This window comes from Corvus hawaiiensis, chromosome 4, assembly GCF_020740725.1.
Source record: "Corvus hawaiiensis isolate bCorHaw1 chromosome 4, bCorHaw1.pri.cur, whole genome shotgun sequence".
Lineage (NCBI taxonomy): Eukaryota > Metazoa > Chordata > Aves > Passeriformes > Corvidae > Corvus > Corvus hawaiiensis.
The window spans coordinates 19576221-19589992 of NC_063216.1; the positions used below are offsets into that span (position 1 = coordinate 19576221).

At 46.0% G+C, this 13772-nt stretch overlaps 1 long non-coding RNA gene across 1 annotated transcript; it reads right to left on the minus strand.

Moving 5' to 3' along the window:
• Positions 1 to 12831: 12831 nt before the first annotated feature.
• LOC125325344 lies at positions 12832 to 13533 on the minus strand. Its single transcript, XR_007203289.1, has 2 exons — positions 13186 to 13533; positions 12832 to 13062 (listed from the first exon to the last, which is right to left on the minus strand). It is a non-coding gene; the product is annotated as an uncharacterized LOC125325344 (long non-coding RNA).
• Between the last annotated feature and the right edge of the window lie 239 nt (positions 13534 to 13772).

Consider the following 13772-nt stretch of genomic DNA (forward strand, 5'->3'; position numbering starts at 1 on the left):
TTGGTGCTATTCAAGCAAAGAAATGGGAATTCTGCTAAAACAGAAGAAGCTGGGTGGAGTCAGAAAGTTGATTTGGAACTAGCAGAGCATTCAGTGGTTTCAGTGTCCAGAAAGAAGCAGGGAGCCTTGATGGTGTCAGGAACACACAGAGGAATTTGGGTAAGCAAACATCCTGTTGTGCAGGCATGCACCTCTGCCTGCTGTAGAGTGATGTATCTGTTGCAGGGGGTGAGACTGAGGGGAGTGACACAGATAGGGAAGGATGGCCAAGACTGATGCTGGCTGGGGAGGGCTGAAGAACACACATTTTACAGAAAGCATCAATTTTCTGCATTCACTTGTATTAACTTATCAGTTAAAATTAACCCTAATACAAATATGGAAAAGAAGGGGAGTTTCATCTCCTATGAAGAGTGTGTGTTAATATCCAGTTATTCCAGGGGAAGGTGAAGGATGCCATTGCCTGCTAGACAGAAATTTTAATTTACACAGTAGTTCAAGGGCACTGGACACAGCAATTCAATTTCCAATGCAAGATAATGCAATCAGGCCCCCTCAAGATACCCCCAAGCCTAATGGGAAACACAACCAAACATGTTGTCACCACAACTCCTAAATTAATAGGGAGATAATTAATGTTCTCAGGTGTTCATGTGGGCTGGGCTGGGGGGAAACGGGGTGTCTAACACCGATGGATGTTCTTGCATCCTATTTATGACATCATTTACTGAGAGTATCTATGTGATGTATCACAGCTGTATTCATAGCTGGGTATTATTCTGACACAAATGTCCCCCTGAAGTCTAGATGTATTTCTCAGTCAGCTTTTGGGTGATGGTAAGGAAGCCTAGACCTTTCCTGCAGAGATAAATGCTGCAGTTCCATTCCGGGTGTTCCCATTGCTCTATTCCTGCCTCACACTTTTACCTGCCTTTACCAGGATAAGTACCAAGAGCAGCAGGTTAGGAGTCAGTACCAGCACCAGGACCAGAATTCTGGCTCCACAACTCACTTCTTGAGGTGAAACCACTTCCTTGTTCCTTTTTATCTCTCTGGCTAAAACAGGAATAGTTTTTGCATCAGGCTACAGAGCTCATGGTTCTTCCTGTATTTTTCTCAGCTATTTCTATTAATCTACATTATTGTTGCAGCTTAGACCTCACGGGTGAGTTACTGCTATCTCCAGCCAGAATAAACAAAAATAAGGAAAAAAGAAAATAAAATGTGTAACTTTTACCTCTATAGAATATCAGGGCAAGCATCTGTTTCAAAAACAAGGACAGTGTTTAATTTAGAGTGAGTGCATGGACATCAGAGTGCTGGCTAACTACTGTCAAAATAGGTGTTAAACAAAGATTGTCCTCACCAATATTTTCCCTGTGACTAGAAAATAAGTAAAGGACAATATCCATGGAATAAACCCCAATTATCACAGTTGTACACTTTTCCTCTGTTCAGCAACTACAATATTTTTGCTCAGATTTTTTCTGTTCCAATTAAAAATATTTGGAGCTATTCTTCTATAAACCCAAGAAAGGTCTAACTAAGCCACTGCCGTTCCCTGCTATCCTACATAACAGGCTAGGTGTAAACTTCTTTATTAGTATTTTGGTTCTGGAACTAACTTTGCAAAAAAGCAGCCAAAGTTCTTGGAAATATTACCAAATCTTGGGGAAAAAGGAAAGCATTTGGCTCACATCACTGTTAGTGACAATAATCAATGCCAAGACAAGCACGGCTTCAAAAAATGTGTCAAGAACTCACTTTATATTTTAAACAGATCATGAAGACATTCAAATTCTTCATCTGGAAGAGAAAAAAGAGGAGGGGGAGATGGCGGGAGGGAGAGATTTCCTTCCACCAGGCAGCAAGAGATCACTTCACGCTTCCCTTTGGTAGGTTAGAGGGGAATTGTAAAGCCATCCCATGTGAACAGATGGAGGCAAAGGATCTCAGCTTTCACGGGAGCGGGTTAAAGATCCGACGCCTGGGACGGTGGGCGAGACAGGGCCCAGCAGCAGGGGCTTTCTGCCCCCTGACAGTCAGACGTCTCCAGGGCCTGCTGGGGTGGCAGCAATCCTTGGGGAGCACCTCGGCAGGTTCTCAGCAGCCCGGCACCAGCTAAGCCCCAGACTTGTATAGGCACTTCACATTTAGGAGCATGTCTAATCCAATCAGGGGCAGATTGGAAGCTATCCGTGTACCTCCCAGATAGCATATTCTTGTTGGCTTGAAAGCAGCCCTCTCCTCCTCAGCCTTCCCCCCTGCCTCCCTATTAGTCTGTGCAAGCAGTGGCCTCCCCCCTTGGGCACAAGGAGCTAATCCTATTTACTCAGCCCATCAATTTAACAGCTTTAATATTCGCGTGGGTTCGATGGATGCAGCTGAAAGGTTTGCAGCAGCCAGGGAGGGGGGAGAGGCTGTGGTGAGCAGTGGGAGGCAGCCTTCCCATGCTGGCCAAAGCAGAAGAAAGTCATTCAAAACCATGAAGGCTGAGGCATGTCTCATGCCCACTCACACACACACACAAAGCAGACAACACATGTGCAGCCCATTACACACCCCAGCAGTGTCACTTTGGCACACCACAGCCCCAGGTTCTGCTGCCTGGTCATTCCTCGGCAGTGTTGGTGCTGGGGTTGGCAGGAGTGCCATAGACCATTGGGATTGGGCCTGTGTTAGCATGTGGTCTCTCTCTTCCTTAAACTGGAAGGTGTGCGTGGAAGGACGGACACAAGAACAAACACAGAGGGTGTCATGCACTCCCTAATGAGAGTGGTGACCCTGTGAGCCTCCTGCTCACATGCAGGCAGTTGTGGAGGACCTCAGTCTGATTCAGCTTTATACTTAACTCTGTTTCTCAGCCCTCTGTTTACAAATTCCTGAACTGAAATTCCTCCTTTTATCTGTCCTGAGCATCCTTTAGCATCCTTTAGCTATACCTCCTGTGCTCTGGTTATAGATTAGAGCGATCCTGAGGAGGCAAGTCTTTTTAGGAGGATTCAAGAATGCAGTCAGGAAGCTCCTCAGTGCTCCCATCCTCTTGTCACTGCTCCAAGTGATCGTGGACTTCAGAAAGAACCAGCACCCACCTGTGAAACCCCTGTGGATCCTGTGCGCCTCTCCTCCAGCACTTGGGTTTTTACTAATCACTTTACTCCAAGTGTGGAACAGCTTTTGGTTTGTGGTTTAACTCACCTGCGTAAGTCACACCTGAATTCCTCTCCTCATTACCAAGGTTAAATAGAATTGGGGTGGCTGTTGCCTTTCAGGGTATTGCAGCCTTTGATGTGCAAAGGACATAGATCTGTCTGATATTTCGACCTGGCACATTTTTTTACATTTAATCTGCTCTTTATTTATCTGTTTAGTTCTCAGACTAAATGTGGTTTTGGTTGTGGTTTTTTTCAATTTGCTTTTGCTGCTTGTGTTAGAGATCACGGGTGCTAACAAAAATCACAAGTTTTCCAGTGCCAGCAGGCAGCCAATTTGAGGATCTTCTATGAGTATCCAGACTTGGGATCTGCCCCTAAGTCAGGCAGACACATTTCCATCATTCTGAATTAAGGCTGAAATGGAATATAAAGAGGAACAGCAGTGAATGCCTTCTTCAGTCATTCCTGTTCTCAACACCTAAAGGTACCCATCTAAAAGAGATCCCAGTGTTTTGATCTAGTGGACAACACCTTTTTCCCCAGGCTGAGAGCCCTTTGGGCAGTGACTTTACAATTCAAGAGGGATATTCCAATAGCACTACTGAGTAAGTCAGATGAAGTGAAGGTCCTTTATTTGTCCGATTAGCAGTGGGAGGTTATGGCAAAGGAGAGCATTCACAGTGTGCACTTTCCAGCTGCTGGCATGCTGTGAGCCTGACACACCCCAAGGAATCCAGAAAAAATTCTTGAAGCATGAGAATAATTTTTCCCCCTAGTTCTGCCTCCCCTTTTCCTCCAGGAGGGAGCTCCCATGTACTGTTTAGGGCTACATCTTGATTTCCCCATTGCCCTTCTCAGCAATATATGTCATCCCTGGATACTGATGGAAACACACACACTATTTTTGCAGCAGATCTGTGTTCAGCCCAATATCCTGGGGTTTGGGCAGGTTTTTTCAGTTGTAACCTTCTGTTTCGTTTCTTAGCGTTAATTACTCATACTGTCCTCCTGCTTGGTGCAGTAGGACCAAGTATTCTCTTGTTCTAAGAGCATGGGGATGCTTTTGGTAGAAGATTTGGCCAGTGCAGCTTCAATTAATTGTGTCAGCCATGATGATAATCAACCTTCAGGGAGCAATTCACTAGGGAAAGGCTGAGAACTGCACATCGGAAGGTCTGAGGTGAGGAGGCAGAAGATCCAGAGCTGAGGGAGAGTGATGTGTCTAGCATAGCTGGATGGGAAAGGACAGATGGGACTGCATGAAAAGTGGGAGCAAGATTCAGGACTCAGGATATTCAGAACAAAGGCAATAGCAAGGATGTGGTTTTCTCAGCCAAGATAAAATGACTTTTAGCTGGGAAGCCATTAAAAGTGATGGCCCTCTCCTTCCTTCCTTTGCTCTGGCTGCTTGTGCCCACTGTGCTGTAGCTCTGTGAGATCTCAGGCTGTGACAGAGTCAGATGAATGGGGGAGCTAGCCTGGCTGAAAACAAATCATTTACTATCCCAGGTTTATCTGTCAATGGATTGGGTCCCAGATCTGACACCCACACAGCTTTTCAAGCAAGGATGCTGGCACGGGGGAGGGGATGTTTTCAGCCAGAGAGACAGGGAGATCCGCATAATTTCCAGCACTCCTTCCCTGGAAGCATCAGGCCAAAACAGCTGATGGATCAGCATGAGGAGGCTGGCACCCACCCTGCTGCATGTGCTTAAAGAGGCTGCAAACAAGCAAAACATACTTTAAAGGCTGAGCAGGCCTGGGCAAAACTGAGCAGTCACTTCCCTCCCTCAAGCTGCTGCTCTTCAGAGGCCGTGGGTTGCACAAGTCACGGCAGAGCCCATGAGGAGGTCACACAGGCAGCCCGGGCAGAAGGAGCTGCAAAAGGTGGTCCACAGGGTCTAACCTCCTCGTTTCTTCTCTGGGTATCAACAGCCTGCACCCCCCCAGCAGCTTCCCAACAGAGAGCAGCACTAGTGCAAGCACACGTGTTCTTGACTGGATATAACTCAATTGGGGAGGGGGGGGAGGAAAAAGGAAAAAAATAAATAAAAAAGGATGACCAGCTTCCAGCTTTAAACGGCATGATAGAGAGATACATCCTGACAGGCAAGATTAGCGACAGATAGACAGATTAGAGGCAGAGAGATTTCATCAGAAAAGGGGAAACTCCTCAGGGTATTCTTTTCCAAATACTGGCTATTACTGAATGAGTACCACAGGACATGAGCCAAATCCTCACCTGGAGAGAACTGGGAAAGCTCTCCCACCAGTGGGGCTAAGGACTCATCCCAGCTGAGACCCGACCCAGTGTGCTGATGGCAAGAGGCAAACTTTACGTGAGTGTTCTGCTGCTGCTGCTTCTGTCGGAGCCCACGACCACCCCCTGCTCAGGGAGAGGTCAGGAGGCCATGGACCTCGGAGGCCACACAAAGACTTCATCAGAAGTTCAACGCCAAGACTTCTTCCCTAAGCTGCATTCAGGCCCCCCTGCCCTGATCAGCTGCCTTTTGTTAGAAGTGCCGGCTCTCCGTAGGAGAGGCACTGTCGCTCTGGTGAATTGCCCTCCCGTTTTCACAGGATGCGGTGTTTTTTCCTCAGGAGCTTTGATGTGGCGAGGTAATGACCAAATGTCCCACACCCGCCCTGTCGCCCATCAGCTGCCGCTGCGGGTTTCAGCACCTTGTGGGGTTTCACTTCCTCCAGCGGAGGAGGTGAACGGAGGGGGGACGGAGTCCCCCTTCACTTCCATTTCCTTCCACCCCGACTTTGCTCTCCTCCGTGAGTTTAGTTGGAGCCAGATCACACACCCCTCGCTCCGGGCTCCCCTTCCCTGGACGCAGGAACTGGAGTGACCCCGGCAAGTCCCAGGAGAAGAGAGACAATCAGCGAGCCCCCGGCGGCCGCCGTGGTTCTGCTGTCGCTGTGCGCCAGCACAAGCAGCAAATTCCAAGAAGATGCGATCATCAGCAGCTCTGTGAAGACAGGAAAGTGGTTACAAATGCTCTGTGCCTCAAAGAGAGAGAGAAGAAACCACAGTCTGGCTGCAGCTGTGCCTCGTGCTTTCTGATTAATCTGCTGTTTAGAAACATTCGCTGTGGTACCCGTGCATAGGTAGAGGTGAAAACAAACACACCGATGGATGCAAAGGGACTGCTTTATCTCCGGCCAACACAAACAGAGCCAACTTCCAGCGTGGATACAAAGTCCTCCTACAAAAGGGAACAGAGACAGAGGTTTCTTCCTCAGAGCTGTCTACATTGCACATTCAGGGAGAGAAAAATTTGCTAGGGCATATGGTGTGACCATTCACGTGTGGGATCTAAGGTTTTAAATGTTAAAGTCCTCAGTGCTTCAAATACAGCATCTTCTTTAAATACTGATGCTACTCAGTAGGCAAATATGTCTCATCATTATCATCATATTTTCCTCAGTCTTCTGGCCTAAATTGTCTCTCTTTTGATAATGTGCTGCATATGCATCTGTTTGCCCAAAGAGGAGGGAGCAAGTGTTCACAAGCAGCCCTATCATGACAGTAAATGGCAGAATGAACAAAGTTAAAAGTTTTCTGAAATGTTTAATTAGCAGTTCAATGGCCAGATTCTCCATACAGCCCAATGTCCAGGTATGGTTCAGTTGGAAATTACTGGGTCAGTTGAGATTCAAAGAGATGCAAAAAGAAAATATTACTCATGAATCATAGAATGATTTGGGTTGCAAGGAGCCTTAAAGATCATCTCATTCCAACCCCCTGCCATGGGCAGGGACACCTTCCACTGTCCCAGGTTGCTCAAAGCCCCATCCAACCTGTCCTTGAACACTTACTGATGCCTCCCTAGACAGTTTGACCCAGCCTTCCATGCTGTTTTAGCAGCTGGAGCTATGTGCTCCCAGCACATCTCCGTATCTCCCTGGCGAGTCCCTTGGTCCAAGTGCTATAGGGGAGGGTACATCCCTGATTTTCTCTCTCACACTCCATTGCTGCAAAGCTGAATGGATCCTTTTCTGCCCCAGTCTAAAATGGCCACAACAAAACACAGAATCTGGCCTCATTATTGATATCTGACATTCCTTATTTTCATTATCAAAAGGTTTTATTGAAGCCTTGAATTTGCCACAGTGGGTATCCTTTCAAAATCCGCCAAGTTTGCTGTAGAAAAAACAGATAACATTACCTTGGTATTTGCGGTATTCCTTGTGCTGCTCTTCCTACTTCAGCAGAAGACTGCTGAGGATGTTTAGGGAAAGGCTAAGATAAATGTTCCTCAATATCAAAATAAACAATAGAGACTAATGTGCAGCTTGTATTTTTCATGCTCATATTGGATTCCAGCTTGAGTTTAAAGGGAGCTGCCCCAGAGCTTTTGGGCTGTGGCTCCCAAGTCCAGAAGGATCAAAGGGCAGAAGTGAGGGCATATTCATGTACATGTGCACATGCAGATAAAGAAGTTTCTCTGCATAAAGTCTCTTTTTCAGCATGGAAACATGTTGCCAACACTCAGCAAATAATAAATAATAGCAACAGTACAAGAATTCTTCCCCAGGATAATTCACCAGCCACAAAAATTACCATAACTATCCACCAGCCTCTGGTCTGGCAGGGTAAAAGGCAGAAGCTTAACTTGCTGCACAAGAGGAAAAGATAAATTCTCCAGGGCAGTCCTTTAGTGGTCCAAAGGGATCGTGGTTTTCCTGCTTTGAACTGTGTGCAAAGGAAAGAGTGAAGTCCAGAGCCAACCCACTGAGTATTCAGGCCTAGTGTTTGAAAAGGCCAGATACTGAAGCCTTGATGTTTAGTCCCTCATGCCACGTTCATGCTCCCACACAAGCTGGCAGTGTTCAAGGCCAGGTTAGATGGGGGTCTGAGCAACCTGGTCTAGTGGAAGGCTCATGGCAGGGTGTTGAAAGAAATGATCTTTTAAGGTCCCTTCCAACCTAAACCACTCTGTGATTCAATTTGTTGCATCAGGAGATGATGAGTATAATACACCATCCTAGCAAAAACCACTTGGGGTGTGGCAGTCTAGGAGAACAAGATTAAGGCAAATGATAGGTATTTCAAGCCAAAATTCACCATTTCATAGCTAAGTGAACAGACAAAACATAAAATGCTCTTTGTCCTTTCGAACACAGAACATGACCTGCTCTGTGGCCTAATCCTGGAACTCCCACAGGATGCAATTTGATGCCTCAATTATCCTGCTCCTGTTGAAAGGGCTCCTAAGAAGCACCCGATGCGATGTGAGACACTCTTGGTACAATCTGGAGCAAAAACAAGGAAGAAAGAGCTGCACAATTTTGGAGGCAGTGGTTCAAAACACAGCCATGCAAAACAGATTCTCATTTGATCTCTTTCTCAGAAGGCATTATCTCAGAAACATCTCAGTATGTTAAAGCACTGCCTCGATGGCTTGTTACTCCTCCAGTGCCTGAAAGACTGAGTTGCTGGAGCCTTCTTTGAGACATGTTTCATTCTACTGTCAAATCTAAGTATTTGGGTTCAGTTTCAGCTGCTGCCACTGCAATGTCACCTGTGGTCCTGCAGAAAAAGCAGGAGACAACCGTGTTGGTCGTGGTGCCTCAGCTCTACAGGACAAAACACTGCCTGGTTTCTCCTCTCACTTACATGGAAATAACTCCACTGCTTTCAACAGAGTAGCCTTGTCAGCTCCAAATCAGATCTGTAGACCTTGTTGCTGAGTCTATCTTATGCTGGTGTTGTTGCTGAAGTTACAGGATGGAGAAATGATGACCCCTATCTGTGCTTTCCTCTGTTATGGTAGACCTTTGAAATGTACCCAAGGCAAGTTTTGACATGGGAAAACCTGTTGTCTCCTAAGAAACTCCAGACAGATTTAGCTATTGAAAGGGCTTTAAAAATCCTTTTGCTCTTTCTCTATTATTGTCAGGAAAATCTCCACAATACCACTAGACACAGACACTTGAAGTGCCCTGTAAGAGTATGAAATGTCACTTCAGAGCAGTGTTCCTTTGGGAATATCTGGTGGTAGCTTCTTACAGAGGCATCTGGCCTTTATTTTTCATGCAGGCCCACTGACACTGCATGAAGAAACCATTCCTGAGCTTCCAGGATTTCTGCTGAGACTGAGCACAGGCCTGAAGACAAAGCCATAGGGATGCATGTTGCAGTCCTAGGTATTCTGGGTGAAAAACTCTTCCCTGGTGAGGTTGATGAGTAGGAGGATTCTGACGTAATGTTTTACCTCTAAATTAATCCAAGGGAAACAGGTACAAAACCAGGCTTGCTGAACTGGCACAGCCATGTATCTAGAAGTGAGGAAGTGACACATGCTGATTGTCCAAGCCATGGAAATAGGGATAAAGGGAGGGCGGGGGATTTAATATTTTCCTAGATGGGGCAGAGTCTGTCCCCTTTCCTGCCTAGCAGATGAGTTTGCCCACATATTTTACTGCTGGACCACAGTGTTAGAGATAATCACAGCGTAAACTATGTTCTTTTAGTGCAGCTTTTGTCTCTTTTCTGTAGGATGGAAAGTCTCCTTGTGAAATCAGACACTGTCATGCCAGGCACTGAAGAAAACACGTGTTGAAAAAAGTGCCTGTTCCCAGGCTTTCAGACTAAATAACACCAGACCAAAGGTGAGGGGGAAGCAGAAACCTGGATGAGGGACTTGATGGAGTTCCTGCAGCAAGTCCATGTCCAGGGTGGAACTGAGTCCAAACACCTCACACCTTGCTTGTAACAATCAGGGTGAAGCTGCTCCCCTGCACTGAGCAGGTTATTATTTTCCTACCTGTTGCTATAACACACAACCAGATTTGTAAGATATATGAAAATTATAGCTTCATAAATAACATGATCCAATTTCTATTTGCTGGCCACCTGATGTCTTATGTGTATTCAGGATTACCAGGATTCAGGATAACCTAAGGAGAACAGCACATGCTCATTTTGCCTTACTTCCGAAGTTCTGGGTGTGTTTATCCTTAACCATAATTCTTTCCCCAGCCTTGCTCCTACTCCTAGCCCTGACCTTATCTTAGGCTGTCAGAATAAGAGTTTAAAAACAAAGGTGCAGCCAATTTTCTTTTCTTTTTAATACAGCTTGACAGAGTTAAAATGCAGAACACAGACCTTCCAATTTTCACAAAGTGCTGTGATTGTCTTGTCTGCTTTGCACTGTTTTATGCTAACATCCATGGAGCCATTCTAATTTCAGAGGAAAAAGGGAGCTGCCTTCCATTCCACAGCAGGAGTGGTAAAAGCACAGGTAGGCTGATATTTATGCACAACCTTCAGATATAAGGTTGTTGTTGTTATTATTTACAGTAATGGCTGTGTTGCAAGTTGAGAGCTGGTGGTACAACACCTGTAGTAATTACTACGCGGTTATGGTGGTGATGAGTCTTTGTCAAGTTCAGGGTGAGAAGGACAAGGAACAAAGGTGTAAATGAGCTACACTTTGTCTGTCCCCTGAACTGCCAACAGTCACAGAGCCTTAACTGAGGAGCAGAGCACACAAACTTTGAAAAGCAGCCACCTGACCTTGGAACTGATGTACAAATTTCACACAGCACTCGGACTTTTAGGAGCCTCCATCCCACAGACTTCATGGGGACTGAGCCTGTTCAGAAGCAAAAGACAAAAGCAGTTTTGCTCTTCACTTCAAAGGGAAGAGAATCTGGCCCTATCTGCAATCAGTTCAGAGATGCTGGTGGAGCAGAAAAACTCTGAAGTAGAGATACCCCAGGTCTGTTCCCTCTGTGGAAGGATCTGTCTGTTGGATCCTGAAGACATGAGTGAGGAACTGACTGGATGGGAGGAACTTCAGCTGCCTGTGATTATGCTGCTTTTTCACACACTCGTGCTGGAATATGGAGTGAACACAATGCTGCTGTTTGCACTGCATATGAGTGGACAGAAAATCTGTGCCTAATGTGTCTGAGGCAGTAAAGCTCATCACAGCAGTTAAGAAGTCCTGAAGGCAGCTACCTGAGAAAGGATGGTTGAAAATTTATTACCAGAAATATTTGTGTGGTTGAAGTTTTTTTACCGGTATTTGTGCTAAAGACTCTTTTGAGGATTTTGTGCCATTGGAGTTGCCTTCTCCTACAAAGCTGAAGTTGGTGCTGGGGTTTATGTGTTGTTATTCTCAATGCTGTAATGAGGATGAGCAAAAGGAGTTTGAAGGTGACTCAGATGCCATTTTCTGTACTGTATTTATCTAATGCCTGTCACAGACTTCATGCTTGGCTGGCTGCCTGAGGACTAGGAAGAAACAGTCTTCACAACTCCTATGATTTATCACCCACATCATAAAGTTTAATTTCACTTTTGAAGTACCGGTGCTGCCCTGGCTGAAAAAAAAGGAGGCTGGACAAGCATGCTTATGCTTGTAGTGGTATTGGAAAATTTCTCAAGTACCTGTGGGCAGGTGTGGTTCACATACTTGGGTTAAACCAATCGCCAGATCTAGGGTCAGGAAGGAATTTTGCCCCAGGTCATATTGGCAGGGACGATTGTGTTGTTTTTGTTTCCCTTGCTTCACAGTGTGGATTGTGGTTGGCTTCCTAGATTATCTACTGCCATCTTAAGAAATGCTAATGACCCAGGCTTTAGGTCCACAGGTGGAATTGTAGGCCCAAACTTGCAGGTCTCAGGCCTGCCTCTGATAGTGATTGCTGCCACTTTGTGCCCCTGTGCAGAGACTCCATCACAAGGCATCCTCAGAGCTCTCAGCATCCTTCATGCTCTGTGGTCCGGGCATCTCCACCTAATAGAATCCTTGTAAGTGTGCAATTTGGAATTCTGGCTGTGCTGTTCCTCTCTCTTGGTTCTTTCCCTATGCTGCAGCAGGTTTTCAGATTGTTTTGGGTGATGGAGCACCTTGTGATGAGGACTGGGATATGGATGCTCCCTGGAACTTGTCAGCCTGCAGGATGCTTATGGTTGTGATGCCCTGGATTTGTGGATGTGGGTGACCTTTCCTGGGTGGCACAGCAATGTCATTTGGTTTCCTGTGTTCCCGGGAGGGGGTGGGGGAGGGGGCAGAGGCGGGGGGGAAGGTGTTGGTACTATTCACTTTTTTTAGTGGAATTGAAAATACTAGAAGGTTTACATTTAGCAAGTACTGTTCCCATGCCACTTATGTGGGATGACTGGAATCATATTAGGAGCATGGTTGCACGATCCAAGAAAGCCAGAATGAGAGAGCATCACTTCGAAGGGATGGCAGTCTCACAAGCAGGCATTCTTCCCTGTTAATGAAAGCACTTCGGTCATAATTGCACTGTTAATTCATTTCAGGTATGTTGCTGCATCTGAATTTCCCAGCTAACCAGTGATTAAAACAAGTCGCTTGGGGAGTGGCTTGTGTGATGTTGGTATTAATAGGATGAAAACAACCAGAAAGTTAGGGCATTCTTCTGAGGTACTGAAAACCCTTAATGAGGCCCTTAATTATGCAATAACGTCTTTGCAAGCAAACACATGCCTATTATCATTATTATTGTGCTGATAGTTGATATCCCACTGACATGAACAATTTAGAGAATTCCAAGTATTATGCAGCTCTCCTGCCAGCTCGGAATAGGCTGACACAGCTACAGCTACCTATTTAAGAAGATTAGCCTGATTTTATTTGCATAAGAATTTAAAGCGACAAAACCACTTGCCACACCCAGGAAACGATCATTAAAAATGAATTACTGCACATTCTTTTATTAGCTGTGTGGTTAACTTCTGAACGCTACAGTCAATGCCAAATCCAAAGAGAGATGCCCTGGAATATCTTCCCCTAGGTTTTGCAGGTTCTTAGAATCACAGAGTATGCTGACTTGGAAGGAACGCATAAGGACCATTGAGTCCAAGAATCACATCATGTACTTTCCTTGGATGTGCAGAGAAAATGTCTCATTATCCAGTCTGGCAAAAAAAAAAAAAAAAAAAAAAAAAAGGCATCTTGAGTACAATGTACATAATTATTCTTAAGTGGGCATCCCCTAGGAATGATGACAAGCAAATCTTTGCAAGCCTTGTGTTACTTACACACAGTTCCAGCAGTTCTGCATGTCTGTGTTGGCCATTACTCTGAGACATCAGGCTAAAGAAGCCGTAAGCCACGGGCTTCATTTTCAGTTGAGGTTCTCCTAGTCCAGAGAGGAGCCCTCCAGGAAAGGCAAGGTATTTTATGCTGGCATCTTCTGCCGAGTGGAGGCTGGTTGCAGAGGAGAATCCATCCCAGCAGCTCAAGCTTCAACAGGTAAGTGAAAGAAGAGAAGGAGCAAAACCTGATGGAAAAAAGAACATAGAAAACTTTCCTTTTTAAAAGCCTCAGCCACGGGCTGTTGATTTTTTTGTTGTTGCTCGAGCAGCAGCCAGGTGCCAGCGCCGACGGCAGCGCTTTGGGATGTGGGGAACGGGGTCAGCTCCGGCAGCGCGGCCCGCGCGCGGCCCCTGCCGGCACCGTCAGCAGCTGCGCCCGAGGCCTGCTGGAAGAGTTTGGAAAACCTTGAGATCACGGAATGGCCTGGGTGGGAAAGGTCCTTAAAGACCACCCAGTTCCAACCCCGCTGCAGGGACACCTTCCACTATCTCAGGTTGCTCAGAGCCCCATCCAGCCTGGCGTTGAACAC